The sequence below is a fragment of the Bos indicus x Bos taurus genome, chromosome 5 (genome assembly GCF_003369695.1).
Source record: "Bos indicus x Bos taurus breed Angus x Brahman F1 hybrid chromosome 5, Bos_hybrid_MaternalHap_v2.0, whole genome shotgun sequence".
Taxonomy (NCBI): Eukaryota; Metazoa; Chordata; class Mammalia; order Artiodactyla; family Bovidae; genus Bos; species Bos indicus x Bos taurus.
Genome location: NC_040080.1, coordinates 60,874,309 through 60,898,578, shown reverse-complemented (window position 1 = coordinate 60,898,578; position 24,270 = coordinate 60,874,309). Strand labels below are relative to the sequence as shown.

The window sequence follows — 24,270 nt, the reverse complement described above, 5'->3', positions numbered from 1 at the left end:
TGTTTTTTTAAAAGACATAAATGTAACTGAAAGCATCTAAAAGAAAAGAAAAAACAAATGCTTATTTCGGAGAATAAACAAACATGAGACAATCTCATGAATGGATACGATTCCTTACATATTCCTTAGAATAGAGTAAACCCTTTACCCACTATAAAATCAAGCAATTCATGAATAATCAACAGTATGAAAAGAAGCAAATAGTTGTTTAACAGGAAGTAATTCTGCAACATAGATTCCATTTCCTCACTGTTTAGATCATGATTTAAACTTGCTAAGACGAACAAGTATTAGGGGGTGGAGAATGCAGCTTCTCTCCCTTTAGTTCTCTGTACGTTTTAATTGATTAAACCAACGAACATAGCGGCGAAGGGTCCTGAGAGAAACTCTTTCCTGGGGAGAAAAATCAGAGTAATAGTCATTCCCTCTGCAAGGGACCTAAATGTCTCTCTGACCAGTGTATTGCATCGTAAAGCAAAAAATGAAAATGAGAGAAGTAATTCCTCACAAGACCTTCGGAAAACCAGAAGGGCTGGGGATCAGGCACCTGGCTCAGCTCCTCCGATGCCTCCTGGACGGAGGAGGAGCTAGCACAGTGATGCAGCGTTAGGAGGCCCAGAAGGCGGACCTCGTGCTGGATGGAGCACTGCGTCCTGATGCTGATGGTCGACGTGACCCGACGGCTGTGGCAGCTCCTGCCGAATATCTCCGCCTCCAGGACGTGAACCTGTGGCTGCAGGACGACAAGCTGCAGCTGTGCGAGCTTTGCAGCTTCCTGGATGCTACCGACCGGCACAAGGCGGGCAGTGCACGTCCTGTGGCGGCGTTGTGGGTACCGTATTGCCTGCGCCTGCGGCACGAGGTGGCCCCAAGAGTCTCTGAAGCTGCGGGAACTCGAGGCGCGCGGGGCGGCCCTGCTGGGCGGGAACCTGGAGCTCATGGAGTGCTGCTGCTGCTGCTGCTGGACCAGGAGGAGCGAGGATGTGGGCGGCGCAGCACAGTTTTTGCTTTATCTTCTCAGTCTGTCAGTTCGGGGAAGGTCTAGGGTTAGAGGGATATTTTATTACTGATTAGCAATCTAAGGCTACAATTTGGGCTTCTCTTTGTAACTCTTACACCCTTCATCCCACTGCTGGCTCTTTAAGGCCAGAGGGAGTAGCTCAAAATGAAGTTTTTTGACTCCTTAGGGCTGGGCAGTCTAGGAGTGAGAAGTCCCAGTCCCAGCCTCAGTGAACTCTCTGGCTGGGGGTCCTTAGGAGGGTCAGATTTCTGGGCTTCTGCTTCCCCAAGCACAGTATGATACAGGGGATCACTGCAGTACTGTGGCTGGGAAAGGAAATGTTTCTGGCTTTTAGCTGCATTGACAGGTGACAGGTGATTTAGGGCATGATTCTCTGCAGGGCAGTGAAGTGCTGGAGTGTCAGAGCCTATTTGTAGAGAAGTCCTGTCATGTTTTGGACAAGGAGACGCAGACCATCTCTGGCTCAGGGTTCTGCTGCAGCAGTGCATGGTGTAGGAATTGAGGACTGGGCTCCACCTAAGGTTTCCCACTTCACTGGACAGGAAGTAGAATGGAGCTGTCAAGTATCCTGCAGAATCCAAGCTCCCCACCACCACCTCCAAGTCCCATGTACACTCAGAGTGGGACTGCCACAGATTTTGTGGTGGCAGAGCTTTGGGTTGAGATGAAGTAAAGATTCAGCATTATTATCACAAATTTCAGTTACAGGTGGGACCGCTGTCATTTAGTTTTGTCTGAAAGTTCTAGTGGCCTTGAGATGTTCTCCCAATGATTATGAGTAGGAGGCCTGGAAACAAGGAAAGGCCCTCCTTAGAGACCACTTTCCTGTATTTGGACTTGCAAGCTGGAGGTGAGAAAGCTGACAAGCCTCGATCTGGGTGCTGGCAAAGGTGGAGTCAAATACCAGGCTTGTGCCATATGTGCTTGCTCTTAGCCCATCCTCACAAAAGTTCTGGAAAGCAGTAGTATTTCCATTTTACAGCCAAACATCCAGAGGCTCAGAGAAGTTCTGAGCATCTTTTGGGGGGAAAATTGAGAATGAAATGTTTTAGTTCCAATATCCTGGATGGGTCTCCCAGGGATTCTCTACTGCTCAGGCTAAGGGTGGGCTTCCTTTTCTGACTTATTGTCATTTTGGCCAATAATATTAATCAGCAGACACTAGGTGACTCCCCATTCTTGATTCCTGACCCAGGTTTGCCCTTCTCCCACCCTGAAAGTGTCACTTCCTCATCTGTGACCAGTGAGCAGATGATTGATAATCACACTACCCAGAAAGGTCAGGCTATCTTGTGTTCCGATTTCCACTCTTTCTCTCCTCTTGGGCAAGTTACTTCACTTCCCTAAGCCCCTCTCTGTTCTTCTGTAAAGTGGGGCAGCACCTACAGTACCCCCTTTATCCACACAGGATCAGGGGAGGTCAGGATCTGCACACAGTCAGCTTCAACAGTTGTCAGTATCTTAGTCATTCATATTCCTTACCAGGCTCCTCATGAAAAAAGATAGGGACCCAAGGGGGTTTGCCAAATGGACATCACTGTTCTCTTTGAAACTCAGTTTACTGTTTAGACAGACAGCTTGCTTCATTTTCCAACCAAGCCAGTGTCTGGCTGTACTTGCTCCTGGGGTAGGGAGTAATGACCCTGTAGTCCTTCCTTGAGGTGCCATAAAGACCTTAAGTGGCTAGTGTGGCAGGTGGCCCCTCGGTATTCCAGGCAGTCTCTCAAAGGGACTGGGCCTGGCTGCAAATGGGCCTTTCCCCTGGTTGTTTTATTTGACAGAATCTGGGTTAGGCTGACTAGTCTGGACTAGGATGCTCTTTACTCTAGTCCAGGGGGCAGACTGGGGCAGACAAACCCCAAACACCAGAAAGTCAGGTGTATCGCTTTGAACTGATTTTCAAATAAAAATATTTTCAACAATTAGTCCCCTTCCATTCTTCCAGATTGAATATGATTCCCAGTGCATTACAATAGGATCCTGTTGTTTATTTATTTTATATACAGTAGTTTATATCTGCAGATTAATAGATATTTTAAAATTCATATTTATCATTTATCACTTTATTATATTTTAAATACTTTTATTTTAAAATGGTCATTTCTGATGTTAAAAAATAGTATTTACTATGTCCATTTTAGTATTAGAAGGATTTGTAGTGCTATCTCCTTTTCATTCCTGACACTTGTGATTCAGTGTTGCTGTATTTGTTAAGCTGGCTAGGGTTTATGTATCATACTAATCCTTCAAAATCTCAGTGTTAAGCCTTGTAAATATCCTATAGTATGTATTTCTATTTAACTAATTTTGGCTTTTATTATTTACCTTGTTTTGTTTTATTGTACTTTTTTTTGCCCCGACTGTTTTCTCCTTCTCATAATTAAGGTAGATAATCTATTTATGTTCCTTTCTTACTTATTTATAGTAGTTACTTCTGGATTTTATATATCACACCAAGTATAATACTTCATTTTCTGCATCCCAGAAATTTAGGTATATCATAATTTATTACCACTTAGTTCAAACTAGATAAAAAGATAGTTTGATTTCTTTTTTACCCACGGTCTTTTAGGCAGTGTTTATTTCTAACATCAACACTTTCTATTTGTCTATTTGTTAATCATTTCTATATTAAGTTGACCAGGATCAAAGAACATACACTGAATGATTTCAGTCTTTGAATTTATTGAGAATTCATCCCATTTATTGTTATTTCCAGTGTTTCTTAAATCAGTTAAATAAATCACTCACTCAGTCGTGTCCGACTCTGAGTCGTGTCCAACTCTAAGTGTTTCTTAGATACTTATACACGGTAGCATGTTGTTATTGCTAATGGTGTTGTGGGAAGTTTAAGAAATGAGAAAAAGTATAGTGAATTTTGTTATATTTTATGAATTAGATCCAAAAGCTCCTCTCCAGGTTCTTTCTAGTTGGAGATGTTAAAAAGTTAAAATGTCTCCTGCTACTAAGTTTCTTGACACAGAACTTTACAATACCAATTGTAATAGATCCATACAGACTTGGGATTTGGATCAATGTTCCATTCATTTTGACTTTTTCTGCTGTTTAGGAAGTTATGGAAACATGGAGGCTTTTCTCTGAAGCCTTGTTGAACCTCTAACTTCCTAGGGAAGCTATTTTGATGGATAAGAAAGTACTGACATATTTTTGCTGCTGTGTATATGGCCCTTGGATCACAGTCAACAATATTATTTTTAAACCATACCTGCAATGGTAGCCTCACTTTGTGAATTAATTCTATGTTTTTCTAAGAGTCATTGCAAGAGTTTCAGCTAGAAGTTCATTCTGCCTTTCCAAACTTTATAGGCCTCGTTCACCGTAATTATTAACATTTTCCTGTTTGAAATTCCTAAACTGCTTTCTCTTTCTATACTGACCAAACTCTCAATGATACAAGAGGGAGGGGACATATATATACGTATAGTTGATTCACTTTGTTGTATAGCAGAAACTAACACAACATTAAAAATCAATTATGTTCAAAAAAGAAGATTGGAATAACATGGAAATATTTAGGAAAAATGGCATACTTGTATTAGGCTTGTTAAATAGAATATAATGTCTCTGGTTCTAATGTAGTCTTTCAGTCACACAGTAGCTATTAAGGAATTTTAAAATATTAGTCCTGATCTCTTATAAATGTTTTTACTAGAGATTTAAAAAATAATTTTATTGAATATTATCATTTATTCCATATTTTTTAACTAATTAGTATTTAAATATACAAAATCATAAAATTATCAAAGCCTTATTTTACTTTGAGTTTGTGATTCAGATGGAATTTGTGTACCATGAAGTATATCTACATCAGAGAATATAGGAAGACCAAAATTTGGAGTGAATTTTTGCCTTTTACAATCATAGCTCATGTAATTTATTACATAATATTAAATATTTATTTATCTAAAACATTTTTCATATAGTACAGACTTTTTGATCTGTTTCCTTCTGCCTATCAACTTGGCTGCTGTGACAATAACCAGAAAGATTTTCTTTGTCGATGTTCTCATAGAAGACAGCCCTGGAACCTGCACTTATATGTCCATAATTGACTTTACTATTACTTCTCTCCCAGTGGAATCCATCACAGAGGATGAGCAAAACCTCAAGGCTGAAATATCCTGAAGAAGGTTTCACAGGCTTAAAAATAACTAAGGCCATCATAAATACAACTGTTGATACTCCAGCTCACGATCATAAACTCTGGATGACACACGGTTGCTATGGTCTTTAAATATGCAAGCGTACCCCATTATTCTTATTTAAGAGTTACAAAGCATATTAGAATTATGGAGAGGAACTCCCTATCTGTATTTCCCTTAGGTTTACTTCCCCTGACTAAAGAGTGAGATCCCTTGAATTGATGCAGCCTGTGTAGAAAGTCATTCACTGCACTGTAAGGACTGGAATGTTCATCAGCTTCTCTCTCTCTGCGTCAAAAAGAGGGCTAAATGATTATGACATTTTAAAAATTAACTATTAATAGAAACAAAATATTATAATGAGGAATATAAATGCATGTATTTGGTGGAATGGCTTTGTTCTGAGGAAATGAACATATATTTGAACTAGCTTAAGAGAATTTTGTTATATCTAGTCTTAGCAAATTTTGCTGTTAATTTAACATACCAATAACTTATCTATTTCTATTATGTTTCCAAAGATGTATACAGTTATAGTGGAAATAAATAAACTGAGATGTAAGAAGGTTAAAATATTTTGAATATATTTATTACTGTTATTACCATTGTATTGTGATTAAAACAAGGACAGCACTATCATAATGGCTACAAACACTATCATTGATATTATATGTGCCACTCCTGTTTTAGATAGTGTATAATAGTCCTAATTTAGATTGTTAATTTTAGATTCCTAATTTTAGATAAACATAAATTTTAACTATAAACATATTAAAAATAGAAATTTAGAATGTGAGTAAAATTACACGGGAAAACATGCTACTTTCTTATTTACTTCCCTGAAAAAATATGATTTAAATAAAATAACCAAAGGGCTTCCTTTACTGCTTAATAGACTAACAGTTTCAGAAGTCTAATGACATCTAATCCCTAATCTTTCATCTTCCTGACAATAAGATTGTTTTGTATGCACTATCTCATTAAGTTGTTAATCATATATATCTACATTTAAGATAGTTTTGATAGTACTAGAATCAAAGCCACAATTTCATTTATTTTGCCTTGTGCCTCTCAGCAGGTGTCTGCCATTGGTGACATGGGAACAACTAATCACTCAGAAGTGACTGACTTCACTCTCTTAGGCTTCAGGGTCCTCCCACAGCTCCACATTCTCTTCCTGCTATTTCTGCTTATCTACACCATGATCCTTCTAGGGAATGTTGGCATGATGGTCATTAATATGAAAGATCCATGGCTGAACACACGAATGTATTTCTTCCTAGGCAACCTCTCCTTCATCAATCTCGTCTATTCATCTGTTATTGCACCCAAGGCTATGATCAACTTCTGGTCTGTGAGCAAGTCCATCTCATTTGCAGGCTGTGTGACCCAGCTCTTTCTCTTTGCCCTCTTCATTGTGACCGAGGGGTTTCTCCTGGCAGTCATGGCTTATGACCGCTTCATTGCCATCTGCAACCCACGTCTCTACTCCATTCAGATGTCAACATGTCTCGGTGTTCAGTTGGTGGCTGGTTCCTATATTTGTGGCTGTATCAGCTCAGTTATTGAGACCAGCATGACATTTATTTTATCCTTTTGTGCTTCTTGGACCATTGAACATTTTTACTGTGATGACCGTCCACTTCAAAGGCTGTCTTGTTCTAACATCTTCATCCATAAACTGGCTTCTTTCTGTTTATCTGGCATCATTATCTTGCCTACCATCATAGTTATTATTGTTTCTTATTTGTACATTTTGTCCACAGTTCTAAAGATACCCTCCACCAAGGGATGCCAGAAAGCCTTCTCCACCTGCAGCTCCCACCTGGGAGTCGTGAGTGTACTGTATGTTGCTATCTCTTGTATGTATCTCACTCCTGACACATCTCCTGAGCTGAGTAAAGTGGCCTCCTTGTGTTACACCCTACTCACTCCCGTGTTGAATCCTCTGATTTACTCTCTGAGAAACAAAGATGTCAAAGAAGCTCTGAGGAAGATCCTGGGGGAAAATGTATTTTTATTTATTTCTGTTTAACAGTGATATACCTGAAAGACACAGTCTTTATAACAATTTGGGGAAGCACTGACTCAAAAAATGCACCCATTGATCTTAGAAAGATTTACTCTTAGAGAGTTAGTTTATTTGAATACCATGTACTTAAAACCGAAAAGTACATTTGGAATATATCTTGTCTGGCTGTTGATTTTGGAGTGAATGAAATGACTTCCTCTGTACTTCATCTTAATTATGGGTAAAAATAATTATTGCCATGAACTTCCTGATGTTCAAGCTGGTTTTAGAAAAGGCAGAGGAACCAGAGATCAAATTGCCAACATCCGCTGGATCATGGAAAAAGCAAGTGAGTTCCAGAAAAACATCTATTTCTGCTTTATTGATTATGCCAAAGCCTTTGACTGTGGGGATTACAATAAACTGTGGGAAATTCTGAAAGAGATGGGAATACCAGGCCTCTTGAGAAATCTGTATGCAGGTCAGGAACCAACAGTTAGAACTAGACATGGAAAAACAGACTGGTTCCACATAGGAAAAGGAGTAGGTCAAGGCTGTATATTGTCACCCTGCTTGTTTAAATTATATGCAGAGTACATCCTGAGAAACACTGGACTAGAAGAAACACAAGCTGGAATCAAGATTGCTGGGAGAAATATCAATAACCTCCGATACGCAGATGACACCACCCTTATGGCAGAAAGTGAAGAGGAACTCAAAAGCCTCTTATGAAAGTGAAAGTGGAGAGTGGAAAAGTTGGCTTAAAGCTCAACATTCAGAAAACGAAGATCATGGCATCCAATCCCATCACTTCATGGGAAATAGATGGGAACACAGTGGAAACAGTGTCAGACTTTATTTTTTGGGGCTCCAAAATCACTGCAGATGGTGAGTGCAGCCATGAAATTAAAAGACGCTTCCTCCTTGGAAGGAAAGTTATGACCAACCTAGATAGCATATTCAAAAGCAGAGACATTACTTTGCCAACAAAGGTCCGTCTAGTCAAGGCTATGGTTTTTCCTGTGGTCATGTATGGATGTAAGAGCTGGACTGTGAAGAAGGCTGAGTGCCGAAGAATTGATGCTTTTGAACTGTGGTGTTGGAGAAGACTCTTGAGAGTCCCTTGGACTGCAAGGAGATCCAACCAGTCCATTCTGAAGGAGATCAGCCCTGGGATTTCTTTGGAAGGAATGATGCGAAAGCTGAAACTCCAGTACTTTGGCCACCTCATGCGAAGAGCTGACTCACTGGAAAAGACTCTGATGCTGGGAGGGATTGGGGGCAGGAGGAGAAGGGGATGACAGAGGATGAGATGGCTGGATGGCATCACTGACTCGATGGACATGAGTCTGAGAGAACTCCGGGAGTTGGTGATGGACAGGGAGGCCTGGCGTGGTGCGATTCATACGGTTGCAAAGAGTCGGACACGACTGAACGACTGAACTGAACTGAATTTCATTTTAGGGAAAATATATTCCAGATTTGCTTTTCTCTCTGAGATTGCTTCTTTTATATGTATTGTTAATCTTGAGTCAGTAATATGTGTTATGTGGATATGCATGTAATTGACAGAGGTAATCTGATTTAATAAGATTGATCTGATGTAATAAGCAAGAGAGAACAAAATATGAGATTTACTGGAGAAATCTTCGTGAATGTTTAGTGAGAGAATCAGATGCTCTGAAGTGCACAGACTCTAAAGGGTGACTTGAATGTAAGTCTTAATTGTTCAGAGGCTATGTGAGTGACACATTTATTTCATGGTTTCTCTGACTTAAATCATTATTATTTCCCCCCCTCATTTGAAGATCTGCTAAACTGATAAATTACTTTTGAATATTGTCCCTTTTCAAAAGAACACTGTAATAAAAATAAACAGGAATAAAAATAATTTGTTTTATTAGATATACCTTAGTATTCATTCATAAAATTAATATTTATTGAATTTTGATGTACTCTTTGCCCTATAAAAATTCCTAGTATAAATAATTTCTGTACTTGAGCTCACAAACTGAGGGGGAAATAGCTGAATAGAGAGTTAACGTCATATGGTCAACCCAGTGAATAAAGGAATATGTAGAAAATATCAAAAGACAGCAGCTTCTACAGATGAGTGGTGTAAATGATCAGGGAAAACTTCAAAAGTACATGTTGAAACATAAGTGGATGTGAGCAAGATGAAGCAGAGAAGTTTCTCTGCAAAGGAAATTAAATAACTATATGTTAAGCTTCCTAAAGTTTGACACCTGATTTTTTTTTTAATTTAATTTTATTTTTTAACTTTACAATACTGTATTGGTTTTGCCATATATTGAAATGAATCTGCCACAGGTATACATGTGTTCTGCATCCTGAACACTCCTCCCTCCCCATACCATCCCTCTGGGTCGTCCCAGTGCACCAGCCCCAAGCATCCAGTATCGTGCATCGAACCTGGACTGGCGACTCATTTCATATATGATATTATACGTATTTCAATGCCATTCTTCCAAATCATCCCACCCTTTCCCTTTCCCACAGAGTCCAAAAGACTGTTCTACACATCAGTGTCTCTTTTGCTGTCTCGTACACCAGGTTATTGTTACCATCTTTCTAAATTCCATATATATGCATTAGTATACTGTATTGGTGTTTTTCTTTCTGGCTTACTTTACTCTGTATAATAGCTTCCAGTTTCATCCACCTCATTAGAACTGATTCAAATGTATTCTTTTTAATGGCTGAGTAATACTCCATTGTGTATATGTACCACAGCTTCCTTATCCATTCATCTGCTGATGGACATCTAGGTTGCTTCCATGTCCTGGCTATTATAAACAGTGCTGCGATGAACATTGGGGTACACGTGTCTCTTTCAATTCTGGTTTCCTCAGTGTGTATGCCCAGCAGTGGTGACACCTGATTTCTAATGCACAAGAAAGGGAGTGAGAGGTAAGACTTAAAAAGAAATTCATGGAAATTGTGCACACATAAAACAAAGAAGTTGCCCTTTATTCTATAGGAAATGGGGAAGTACTAGGGATATTTTTTAAAGGATATATTGTTTTCAAATTGGCATTTTATAAAAACTCACACTGGTAACTTCTATAAATATTCATGGAAGAAGATAATCAATGAAAGTGTGTGATTGTCCAAGAAAGAGGTTTTGGTAGCTAGAACAATGGCAGTCTTACAGGAGACAGTGAAGAAAGATAATATCTTTAAAGCCATGAAAAACTGAGCTGAATATTAATTGATGGTTGATAAAATGAGAACTGGGTAGAAGTGAATAATGACTTTTTCTTTTACTTTGTTACAATTTTTTTATTTTATTTTTTAACTTTACAATATTGTATTGGTTTTGCCATATATCAACATGAATCAGCCACAGGTATATACGTGTTCCCCATCCTGAACCCTCCTCCCTCCTCCCTCCCCGTGTTTGAGCATCTTTCATTGGGGAAATGCTACCTCATAATATGAGGAGGAAATAGGAGTAATATTGTTAATCATTAAGAGTTAAGAAAATAAGATCAGGTCAGACTGAGCATTCAAATCCTGGTTTTACCTATGTGCTCCATAGTCAACTGTCTTGACTTTGCAGTAACTCTGCTTCTCAGTTTAATCAAAGATTACTAATGTCTAATGGGCAAAGACCCTGTGCCTGGGATTTACATGAGCTGGAATTAAAAAGAATTAGGAGCCTCTTTCTTTGAAGTCTTGTTCCATTTAGGACTCAGTGTTGCATGAAAGATTCTGTACTTTATGCCCAAAGAGTCTGTACTTCAGTAAAATATGCTTAAGTAACTTCTTAAAGAGCACACTCTTCTAAAACATTATTACTTCTTTACTCATCTTTTGATGTTACATTTATAATTATAGCTGATTATAGTGTCATAACTAGTAAGATTTTCTTTATTTAAATGATAGTGTTAATGGTATTGAATCCTCACCAGATGCCACTAAACTAACAATAATTATGTTTAGAAGTTTTACCCTACTTTTAATATTCAGATTTTATATAAGAAATGTCTAAATAAATTAGTTGATAATAAGTATTATTTATTATTCAAATAATAAATGAATATAATATTATAAATAGGTAAAGAGTACATTTTCCATTTCCTTGTGTAGCTTTCTATTTTTCAGGTGAAAATGAAACCTTCATTCAAAAAAATATTTCCGAGTCTTTGTTCTAAAATGAAAAACTTTGAATCTAAAAAAAGATCTACTCATTTTTTTTTCCAAATGCTTTATTGAGGAATAATTCAGTTCATTTCAGTTGCTCAGTCGTGTCCAACTCTTTGCAACCCCATGCCAGGCCTCCCTGTCCATCACCAACTCCCAGAGTTCACCCAAACCCATGTCCATCGAGTCGGTGATGCCATCCAACCATCTCATCCTCTGTCGTCCCCTTCTCCTCCTGCCCTCAATCTTTCCCAGAATCAGAGTCTTTTCAAATGAGTCAGCTCTTTGCATCAGGTGGCCAAAGTATTGGAGTTTCAGCTTCAACATCAGTCCTTCCAACAAACAAGGAATAATTGGTGTGAAATAAACATTCAAAGTGCAATATTCTGTGAGTTTTGACATCAATAAAAACACCACCACATTAAGATACTGAATACTACCTTCATTTCCAAAAGGTTGATTATGCCTCCTTTCAGTCCATGCTTCCCTCTAGACCCATCTGCAGATAACCAATATCTGAACTATGTATAATGGAATCATATAGTATGTGCTCTTTTCTCTCAGGCTTCTTTCACTGAGTAAAATTATTTTGAGATGTATTCATTTTGTCATATATAAGTAACTCATTCTCTTTATTGCTGAGTAGTGTTCCATTTTCCAATGTGCAAATTTTGTTTATGAACTCTTAAATGAGCAGTTGATATGTGTGCAGTTTTTCGATATTATGAATAAAGCTGGTATGTGTTCATATGTATTTGCCTAGATTGTTTTCCTTTATCTTTGGTAAATGTTGAGGATTGAGATGCTTAGATCGTATAATAAATACATGTTTGACTTTTGAAAAGACAACCAAGGAAACATATGGAAATGAAGAAAGAAGAAACAAACAAAAAATATTACCCAACAAAATCTACTAAATCCCAGGAAGAGAGAATCTATAACATTTGAGCCAGGATCCACTCCCTCCCTGTGCTCTCTCATTCCAACAGAGGTGAAAATGCAGTCAGGCAAGTACAGGCAGGAACATAGAGATCCCTCTGCCCCTGTATCCCAGTCAAAGGTTACCATGTCCCCTTGATTGTAGTTGCTGCGACCATTACTTATCCCCTCCAACTCCACGCTGAAGAAGCTCTATTCAAGGCTGGAGTAGCTAATATGTCTGATGAGCTCTACCCAGCTCTCATTCATAGGGTAAACACTCTACCCTTAGCATGCCAGGCCAGGAGTATTACTGCTGCTCTAGTCTCCCCAAAGACAGACGTTCAATACTCAGAAGACCATAGGCTACTGACCTTGCCCAGAAACCTGCTCCTCAAGCTCCTTCATGCCTGTTCACTTGGTGCCAGCCCCTGTGGGCCAGCTGTTGCTCTATACTACTGTGCTTTTCATACTTTTAAGATACTGTTCTATAAGATTTAAAATGTTTTCCTTATTTTTTATGTATGTGTTTTATATGTTATTTGCTGAAAAGTATTATAAACCTATTAGAGTACACAGTTCTATGTAACTGACTGTGTTAGGTGAGTACCTAGGCTAACTTTGTTGGACTTACAAACAAATTGAACTCACTAATGAAAAGACCCTGATGCTGGGAGGGATTGGGGACAGGAGGAGAAGGGGATGACAGAGGATGAGATAGCTGGATGCCATCACCAACTCGATGGACATGAGTTTGGGTAGACTCCGGGAGTTGGTGATCGACAGGGAGGCCTGGCGTGCTGCAATTCATGGGGTCGCAAAGAGTCAGACACGACTGAGTGACTGAACTGAACTGAACTGAATGCACTCTAGGAACAGAGCTTTGTTAGTATGTAGGCAACTTACTGTTCCTTAGCTGAAAAACACACTGGAGGGATTCAGCGGCACACTAGAAGTGCAAAAGATTGGATCAGTGACCTGTGGATGAAACTTCAATTAATAATCAAGTTAAGAAGAAAAAAGAGAATTTTATTTGAGGTTTATAATCTGAGAGACAGTTACAGTGCTAGCATCAGAAGAAAAGAAGATGACCATTTTGGGCAAGCAGGCATTCCCATCTTTGCAGACCGCTGGTTAATATGTAGGGGCTTCTCATATTTTTCTCATATTTACCACCATACTAGTGGTAAAGAACCTGCCTGCCAGTGCAGGAGACATAAGAGACATGGGTTCAATCCCTAGGTCAGGAAGATCCCCTGGAGGATAGCATGGCAAGCCACTCTAGTATTCTAGCCTGGAGAATCCAATGGACAGAGGAGCCTGGTGGGCTAAAGTCTATAGGTTAATGTGTATTGCAGATGCACACTGTATATTAGTGAGGGAGGGAGGAGGCCAGATAGAAACACAGAATTTTATGTCTAATTTTTCTTGTCCTGCCTTCAAATATAAATTTTATCTCATCACCTGGAATCAAGGGCAGAAAAATATCATCCAAAAGAGCAGCAAAAAAACAAGCAAAATTCATAAAAAACATATACTAAAAAGTGAAGAACATGTAAGAACATCAAGCAGAGTAAAACCCATGTTTCCACAAGGAAAAGAATGAGAGAAAGGTTAATAAAACTATATGAAGAAGTAATGGCTGAAAATGTGCATAATCTGAAGAAGGAAACAAACATCCAGGTGCAGGAAGCACAGAGTTTCAAGTTAGTTAAATGAAAAGAGAACCACGTCAAACACATTATAGTTTAAATGTCAAAAACTGAAAATAAAAAATCTTCTTTAAAAAAAAAAAAAGTTTATTTATTGGCTGTGGCATGTAGGATCTTCCTTACACGGTGCAAAGGCTCTCTAGTACTGGTGCACAGACTTCAGAGAGAGCGGGCTCACTAGTTGCAGCGTCCGGGCTTAGTTGGCCTGTAGCACGTGGGATCTTAGTTCCCAGACCAGACATTGAACCCACATCCCCTGCACTGCAAGGCAGATTCTTGACTGCTGGACCACCAGGGAAGTCCACAAAGAGAGAATCTTAAAAGGAGCAAGAAAAAAGCAACTTTACACATACAGGGTTATCCATGAGATTATCAATTGACTTTTTTCAGCAGAAACTTTGCAGAACAGAGGGCAATAACATGATACATTCATAGTGCTAAAAGAAAAAAAAAATTTCCAAGCAAAAATATTCTAACCTGGAAAGATTGTTCTTTTTTATTATTATTATTATTATTATTTTTTACTTTACAATATTGTATTGGTTTTGCCATACATCAACATGCATCTGCCATGTGTGTACACGTGTTCCCCATCCTGAACCCCCCTCCCACTTCCCTCCCCATCCCATCCCTCTGGGTCATCCCAGTGCACCAGCCCCAAGTTTCCTGTATCCTGCATCAAACCTGGACTGGCAATTCGTTTTTTATATGATATTATACCAGTCCATTCTGAAGGAGATCAGCCCTGGGATTTCTTTGGAAGGAATGATGCTAAAGCTGAAACTCCAGTACTTTGGCCACCTCATGCGAAGAGTTGACTCATTGGAAAAGACTCTGATGCTGGGAGGAGTTGGGGGCAGGAGGAGAAGGGGACGACAGAGGATGAGATGGCTGGATGGCATCACTGACTCGATGGACGTGAGTCTGAGTGAACTCCAGGAGTTGGTGATGGGCATGGAGGCCTGGCGTGCTGCGATTCATGGGGTCACAAAGAGTTGGACACGACTGAGTGATTGAACTGAACTGAACTGAATGCCATTCTCCCAAATCATCCCCTCCTCCCTCTCCCGACAACCCTGTATGCGAGATAGCAAAAGAGACACAGATATATAGAACAGTCTTTTGGAAAGATTGTTCTTAAGAATTGAAGGAGAAATTAAGAGTTTTCCAGACCAGCAGAAGTTAAAGGGATTCATCACCACTAAACTGGACCTATAAGAAGTATTAAAATGACTCTTTGAGCTTAATTTCTAAATGTACAAACAGCGTATACAACTTAGTAACAATAATAACAAAAACAACTCAAAAGAATGTGCTGATGGCTTAAACAGAAATTTCTCCAAAGAAAACACAGATGGCCAATAGGCATATGAAAAGATGTTCATCACTGCTAATTATTAGAGAAATGCAAATCAAAACTGCAATGAGGGGCCACTTCACAGCAGTGAGAATGACCATCATTAAGAAGTCTACAAATAAATGTTGGAAAAGGTGTAGAGAAAAGAGAACCCTCCTACACTGTTGTTGGAAATGTAAATTTGTGCATCCTCTGTGGAAAACAGTATGGAGATTACTCAAAAAACTAAAACCAGAGCTACCATATAACCCAGCAATACCACTCTTGAGCATATAGCCACATAAATCTCTTATTCAAAAAGATACATGCACCCCTATGTCATAGCAGCACTATTTACAATAACAAGACATGGAAACAACCTAAATGAACATCAACAGATGAGTGGATAAAGATATTGATTGTGGTACATATATACAATGGAATATTACGGAGCATAAAAATTGAAAAAATGCCATTTGCAGCAACATGGCATTGAACCTAGAGATTATCATACTAAATAAAGTAAGTTTCAGAAAGAGTAAGACAAATGCCATATTATATCACTTATGTGTGGAATCTAAAATATGACACAAATGAACTTATCTATGTAACAGAAACAGAATCACAGACATAAGAGAACAGACGTGTAGGTTGCCATAGTGGAGGGAGGCATAAATGGGGAGTTTGGGATTAGCAGATGGAAACTATTAAGTATAGAATAGATAACCAACAAGGTCCTACTTTACAGCACACGAATCTATATTCAATATCCTGTAATAAACCATAATGGAAAAAGATATGAAAAAGAATAAAAAAGGGAAACTTTTAAGTCAAAAAGAAAAATTGCTATGTTGTAAAGGAGATGTTTGAAAGTAAAAATCTCTCTGGTAAAAGCAAATATATAGTAAAAGTAACAGTTAAACCACTTAAAAGCTCTTATGAAGATTAAAAGACAAAATTAGTAAAATGAACAATTACTGTAATAATTAGTTGAGGTATGCTGCTGCTGCTGCTAAGTCACTTCAGTCGTGTCCGACTCTGTGCGACTCCAGAGACAGAAGCCCACCAGGCTCCCCCATCCCTGGGATTCTCCAGGCAAGAACACTGGAGTCGGTTGCCATTTCCTTCTCCAATGCATGAAAGTGAAAAGTGAAAGTGAAGTCGCTCAGTCGCATCTGACTCTTAGCGACCCCATGGACTGCAGCCTACCAGGCTTCGCCAACCATGGGATTTTCCAGGCAAGAGAACTAGAGTGGGGTGCCATTGCCTTCTCTGTAGTTGAGGTATACACAAAATAAAATGGTATAAAATATATACCAAATGGTATCAAATATATAACATGGGGTGAGTAGAAATTTTATTTAGAATGCCATCAATGTAAAACAGCAACTTTTAAGTTGATTTATATGTATACACATAATTTATATAATAATCACAGAACAAGCTGAGATATTTTGATCATCACCCTTTTTGGTAACTAAATCATTGCAGATGGTGACTGCAGCCATGAAATTAAAACACATTTGCTCCTTAGAATAAAAGTTATGACCAACCCTAGACATCATATTAAAAAGCAAAGACATTACTTTGCCAACAAAGGTCTGTCTAGTCTAGTTTATGGTTTTTCCAGTAGTCGTGTATGGATGTGAGATTTGGACTATAAAGAAAGCTACTGCTACTACTGCTGCTGCCGTTAAGTCGCTTCAGTCATGTCCAACTCTGTGCAACCCCATGGACTGCAGCCTACCGGGCTCCCCCGTCCCTGGGATTCTCCAGGCAAGAACACTGCAGTGGGTTGCCATTTCCTTCTCCAATGCATGAAAGTGGAAAGTGAAAGTGAAGTCGCTCAATCGTGTCTGACTCTTAGCGACCCCATGGACTGCAGCCTACCAGGCTCCTCCATCCGTGGGATTTTCCGGGCAACAGTACTGGAGTGGGGTTTCATTGCCTTCTCCAAAGAAAGCTGAGACCCAAAGAATCGATACTTTTGAACTGTGGTGTTGGAGAAGACTCTTGAGAGTCCCTTGGACTGCAAAAAGATCCAACCAGTCCATCCTAAAGGAGATCAGTCCTGAATATTCATTGGAAGGACTGATGCTGAAGCTGAAACTCCAATACTTTGGCCACCTGATGCAAAGAATTGACTCATTTGAAAAGACCCTGATGCTGGGAAAGATTGAAAGCAGGAGGAGAAGGGGACGACAGAGGATGAGATGGTTGGATGGCATCACCGACTCAATGGACATGAATTTGAGTAAACTCTGGGAGTTGGTGATGGACAGGGAGGCCTGGAGTGCTGCAGTTCATGGGGTCACAAAGAGTCGGAAGTGTTAAAGAAGTGAGCGACTGAACTGAAATGAACTGAAAATGATTGGTCAAAATTCTTTTCATAATAAAAACTCCTTGTCAGATGGCAACTCCTATCAGTTCTTGCAAATCTTGAAAGTAGGAACAATTTCAGTGTTTTAAAATCTCCTCTTCAGAACAAAAAGGAGGCAAAAATCCCTATCTTTTAATGCTATTAAGACAGCTTGAGGCTATACTGTACCATATTAGTATGAAGAAACCAAATGATGCTTTGTCTTAATGATCCATATATTCACAACAATTCGAAATTAAATCCAGTAAAAGCATAAAAAGATATCTCCAGATAAGACAAATCCAGATATAATATAGTTGGTTAGTATTTTACATTTTATATTCACCCCTTTTTTGAAATAGAGAATGATATCTTACAGGCCTTACTTTTGATGAGGTAAAGAACATAAGAAGGGCAAGAAAAATAGGACTTACAATGCCAGAAACGAACTTTATCTCAGGAGACAGGGTGGTGTTGGGGCCTTTGCACATTTTCAGCCAATCTCCCCTCTTCAGAACCATATGATGTGGGTGGAAGCCAAGTAACTAAGAAATACTTGGATTTATTAACAATTATTCTGGAAATTCCATTGAATCACAGTACCCAGAATCTCTGCCTTAGATTTACCCGGAGTTGACAACTAACAACCACCAGATGGCAGCAAACTGCATCTGTGTCAAGTGTTGCATCTGGAGACAGAACCCTCCAAGAATCCTGATCAGTTCTGCACATCCTTTCTTGGGTGATACCATTGACTGTACAGTAATTAGGTACTACTTTTAGGGGAAAAGATATTTTGATACTTATAATGGTAATAATAATAATAGTTGAAGCTAGTATTAATTGAAAAACTTTCTTGTGCCCAAAGCTTAATTTATAATATTTTATATAATCCTTAACATCTAAGTAGGGAAAACAATAGTGTTCATTGAATCTTAAAATCATTCAAAAAGTTTTCAAAATCTATGCTCCATGGTGCATAGCCTTACAGCTAAGCTATCAGATATTAAAAGCAATACTCTTACCCGATTCTTACAAATGAGGATTGTAAACAAATCAATGATTTACTAAATGCAATTCTGCTAAAATGCAAATAAGAATTATTTTTAATGCAACAGAATGAAGTTCACTGAAATAATGAGTAATATTAGCAGAGAAATTTTTGAAAAAGATGTATCCCTATCAGGCATTAAATGCTATTGTGCAATTAGCATGTGATACTAGCATGAGGAGACAAGCAAATCAGTGGAAGAAAACAAAGAACTTGAAATACATCTAATATGTCTAAAATGTACTACATGATCAAGGGCTTCCCAGGTGGCACAGTAGTAAAGAATCTGCCTGCCAATGCAGGAGATGCAAGAGACACAAGTTCTACTCCTGGGTCAAGAAGATGCCCCAAGAGTAGGAAATGGCAATCCACTCCAGTATTCTTGCCTGGAAAACACCATGGACAGAGAAGCCTGGCAGGTTACAGTCCATGGAGTCGCAAAGAGTCGGACATGACTGAGCACACACACAAGGTGGTGCATGATCACAATAATAAATCTCATAAACTAAAATAAATGATTATGTATTAGAAACTTTGATATTATTTGGGGCCCTATTGACTAATATTTTACCAGAAGACCAGTAATTTCTTGATCCTGCCTGGATTTGCATCCTGTCATGAATTATCTGACTTATTTGCCCAAAGTAACAGTATCAAATTATCATTAGTATCATTATTTTAATTGGTTGGAACTGAGTGTCAAGTTAAACTAAAGCATTTGGGGAAGCCATGAGTTCTGGAAGTAATTCCCCTTTTGCCTATATTCAATTATTAGTATTAGTTTAGGGAAAGAGAGAAAAAATCTTGTCACTATGGAATTGAGTACAACCCATGTGCAAGACGATGTGTGGGCTTCCTTGTGGCTCAGCTGGTAAAGGATCCACCTGCAATGCAGGAGACCTGGGTTTGATCCTGGGTTGGGAAGATCCCCTGGAGAAGGGAAAAGCTACCCACTCCAGTATTCTGGCCTGGAGAATTCCATGGACTGTACAGTCCATGGGGTTGCAAAGAGTCAGACACCACTGAGCAACTTTCACTTTCACTTTCATGTGTGAGACAAAGAAAAATGGAAGAAGTAACCTGGTCTGACCTGACATGGGTAATTGTCAGAACAGTGACAAACAAGTGTATAAAATTTTAAATAAAACAATTGTTTCTCTCCCATTTATCATTTGGCGTGATTAGATTCCTAGATTCTTATTTAGTATTCATGTATATTTAAAGAAACAAAATAAAAGTATGGCAAAAACTTTTACTTCCTCTCTTTTTTTAAGAGAAATATTGGTGAGTTGATAGAAAAAGAAAATTAAGACCTCAGCCTACCTTATATAGAAAAAGTATTTTATAATAACCAATATTTTAAATTAATATATTAAAATTAGCATTAGAAAGCATTTGATTTTCAGTGCATAAGTATAAGTAATAATTTAAAAGAGAAAGACCCATAAATAAAATTTTATTAAAATATCCTGCTCTACACCAAAAATAAATTGATTAAAGTGTTTAAATAGTACGGGTTCAGTGCAGGATACAGGAAGCTTGGGGCGGTGCACTGGGATGACCCAGAGGGATGGTATGGGGAGGGAGATGGGAGGGGAGTTCAGGATGGGGAACACGTGTATACCCGTGGCAGATTCATGTTGATGTATGGCAAAACCAATACAATAATGTAAAGTAATTAGCCTCTAATTAAAATAAATAAATTTAAATTTAAAAGAAAAGAAATACAGAATATTATTTATACACATAAAAAATAAGAATGATCAAATTTGTTATAGGTCCCAGACTGGCTCCATAGCCATACTTCCAATCAGAAATTGAATGTTTCTAGGCTGTGAGATTATGTTTTTAAACTATGCCACATGTTTTGGAAGATATATTTGGTTAAGTAAGTCCTGGAGCCATACTGGTGTAGAGTTTTGGCTACACCAAACTGCTTAGTCTCAATTTCCTCAATTGAAAATCGTTATTAAAAATGATTATGGCATACAGTACCTGTTAATATGTATCAGCCATTATTATTATAAAATATATCATTTTATACTAAGATGAAAATGGGGAAATGAAAAATAGTAGAATATTATTGACACATTTTCCATATAAAGAATTGTTTCTCAAATACTATATGATGGGTTTCTGTTTTACAGTAACTTTATGGGTGATATACCTCAGAATAAAATATGGATCTTGGAAAAGAATAGACCTTTTATCATAACTGTTCTATGTAACCAAACATTAATATTCCATTTTGCCACTTACTCAATAAGGCTGTTATCTTGCTCAGACAAATACCAGTTTAATTGCTTTGTAGAATTAAACAAAGTTTTTTTTCCTGATTTAAGTAATAATTATTATATCTCTTGATGAAGGTGAAAAAGAGAGAAAAGGCTGTCTTGAAACTCAGCTTTCAAAAAACTAAGATGATGGCTTCTGGTCCCATCACTTCATGGCAATAGAAGGGGATAAGGTAGAATCAGTGACTGATTTTATTTTCTTGGGGCCCAAAATCACTGCAGACAGTGACTGCAGCCTTGAAATTAAAATGCACTTGCTCCTTGGAAGGAAAACTATGACAAACCTAGCCAGGATATTAAAAAAACAGAGACATCACTTTGCTGATAAAGGTTCATATAGTCAAAGCTATGGTTTTTCCAGTAATCATGTATGAATGTGAAGGTTAAGCCATAAAGAAGGCTGAGTTCTGAAGAATTTATGCTTTTGAAATTGTGGTGCTGGAGAAGACTCTTGAGAGTCCCTTGGACTGCAAGGAGATTGAACCAGTCAATCCTAAAGGAAATAAACCCTGAATATTTGTTGGAAGGACTGATGCTGAAGTTGAAGCTCCAATACTTTGGCCACTTGATGCGATGAGCTGCCTGATTGGAAAAGACCCTGAAGCTTGGAAAGATTGAAGGCAAAAGAACAAGGTGACAGAGGATGAGATGGTTAGATGGCCTCACCGATTCAATGGACATGAATTTGAGCAAGCTCCAGGAGATAGTGGAGGACAGAGGAGCGTGGCATGCTACAGTCCATGGAGTCAGACAGTCAGACACGGCTTAGCAGCTGAACATCAACAAAATATCTGGGTGAACTATGGTATAATATTATTCACACAGATACAATATTATTCATTCAGATATAATATTATTTTAATTAGTAACATTAGCTCTTAATATTTACTTAATGGTACCCCACTCCAGTACTCTTGCCTGGAAAATCCCATGGGCAGAGGAGCCTGGTGGGCTGCAGTCCATGGGGTCACTAAGAGTCAGACACGACTTCACTTTCACTTTCACTTTTCACTTTCATGCATTGGAGAAGGAAATGGCAACCCACTCCCATGTTCTTGCCTGGAGAATCCCAGGGATGGGGAAGCCTGGTGGGCTACCGTCCATGGGTCACACAGAGTCAGACACGACTGAAGCGACTTAGCAGCAGCAGCAATCAAGGTAATATTGAAATGCAGATATTATTATCACAAGTTGAGAGCATACATTATTTTCATATGTCCTAAGCAAATAAATGGAGAAGGCAATGGCACCCCACTCCAGTACTTTTGCCTGGAAAATCCCATGGATGGAGGAGCCTGGTAGGCTGCAGTCCATGGGGCCGCTAGAGTCGGACAGGACTGAGCAACTTCACTTTCACTTTTCACTTTTCACTTTCATGCATTGGAGAAGGAAATGGCAACTCACTCCAGTGTTCTTGCCTGGAGAATCCCAGGGACGGGGGAGCTTGGTGGGCTGCCGTCTATGGGGTTGCACAGAGTCGGACACGACTGAAGCAACTTAGCAGCAGCAGCAGCAGTAAGCAAATAAAATAATGATCTATATACCTAAATTATTAAAAATATTTTATAAAGCAGCAAAATATTTATTTTTATATATGCAAATATCTTTGACATAATGATTTTACAAAGTAATTATGCAAAGTAATGTATCTGCTTTTTAATATGCTGTCTAGGTTGGTCATAACTTTACTTCCAAGGAGTAAGCGTCTTAATTTCATGGCTACAGTCACCATCGGCAGTGATTTTGGAGCCCCCAAAAATAAGTCTGTCACTGTTTCCATTGTTTCCCCATCTATTTGCCATGAAGTGAAGGGACCGGATGCCATGATCTTAGTTTTCTGAATGTTGAGCTTTAAGCCAACTTTTTCACTCTCCTCTTTCACTTTTTCACACGCTAGTAAAGTATTGCTCAAAATTTTCCAAGCCAGGCTTCAGCAATACGTGAACCGTGAACTTCCAGATGTTAAAGCTGGTTTTAGAAAAGGCAGAGGAACCAGAGATCAAATTGCCAACATCTGCTGCATCATCGAAAAGCAAGAGTTCTTTTGGTACCATTTTTTCAATTTTTTCGATAAGTGACATTCATCAAGAGGCTCTTTATGGCTCTTTTTCCTACCATAAGGGTAGTGTCATCTGCATATCTAAGGTACTTGATATTTCTCCCAGCAATCTTGATTCCAGCTTGTTCTTCCTCCAGCCCAGCATTTCTCATGATGTACTCTGCATATAAGTTAAATAAGCAGGGTGACAATATACAGCCTTGATGTATTCCTTTTCATATTTGGAACCAGTCTGTTGTTCCATGACCAGTTCTGCCTGTTGGTTCCTGACCTGCATACAGATTTCTCAAGAGTCAGGTCGGGTGGTCTGGTATTCCCATCTCTTGAAGAATCCACACAGTCAAAGGCTTTGGCATAGTTAATTGAACAGAAATAGATGTTTTTCTGGAACTCTTTTGCTTTTTCGATGATCCAGCAGATGTTGGCAATTTGATCTGTGGTTCCTCTGCCTTTTCTAAAACCAGCTTGAACATCTGGAAGCTCACTGTTCCCATATTGCTGAAGTCTGGCTTGGAGAATTTTGAGCAATACTTTACTAGCATGTGAGATGAGTGCAATTGTGCAGGAGTTTAAACATTCTTTGCCATTGCCTTTCTTTGGGATTGGAATGAAAACTGACCTTTTCCAGTCCTGTGGCCACTGCTGAGTTTTCAAAATTTGCTGATATACTGAGTGCAGTACTTTCACAACATCATCTTTTAGGATTTGAAATAGCTCAACTGGAATTCCATCACCTTCACTAGCTTTGTCCATAATGATGCTTCCTAAGGCCAGCTTGACTTCACATTCCAGGATGTCTGGCTCTAGGTGAGTGATCACACCATCATGGTTATCTTGGTCATGAAGATCTTTTTTGTACAGTTCTTCTGTGTATTCTTGTCATCTCTTCTTAGTATCTCCTGCTTGTGTTAGGTCCATACCATTTCTGTCCTTTATTGAGCCCATCTTTGCATGAAATGTTCCCTTGGTATCTCTAATTTTCTTGAAGAAATCTCTAGTCCTTCCCATTCTATTGTTTTCCTCTATTTCTTTGTACTTATCACTGAAAAAGGCTTTCTTATCTCTCCTTGCTATTCTTGCTAACAAAAGAGTCCAAAATGCAGTAGTTGGATGCTATCTCAAGAATGACAGAATGATCTCTATTCATTTCCAATGCAAAACATTCAATATCACAGTGAT

General features: G+C 38.7%; 1 pseudogene; it reads left to right on the top strand.

The window, feature by feature from the left end:
- The first annotated feature begins 1,571 nt into the window (after window positions 1-1,571).
- Window positions 1,572-7,219, top strand: LOC113893468 (annotated as a pseudogene).
- The last annotated feature ends 17,051 nt before the right edge of the window (window positions 7,220-24,270 follow it).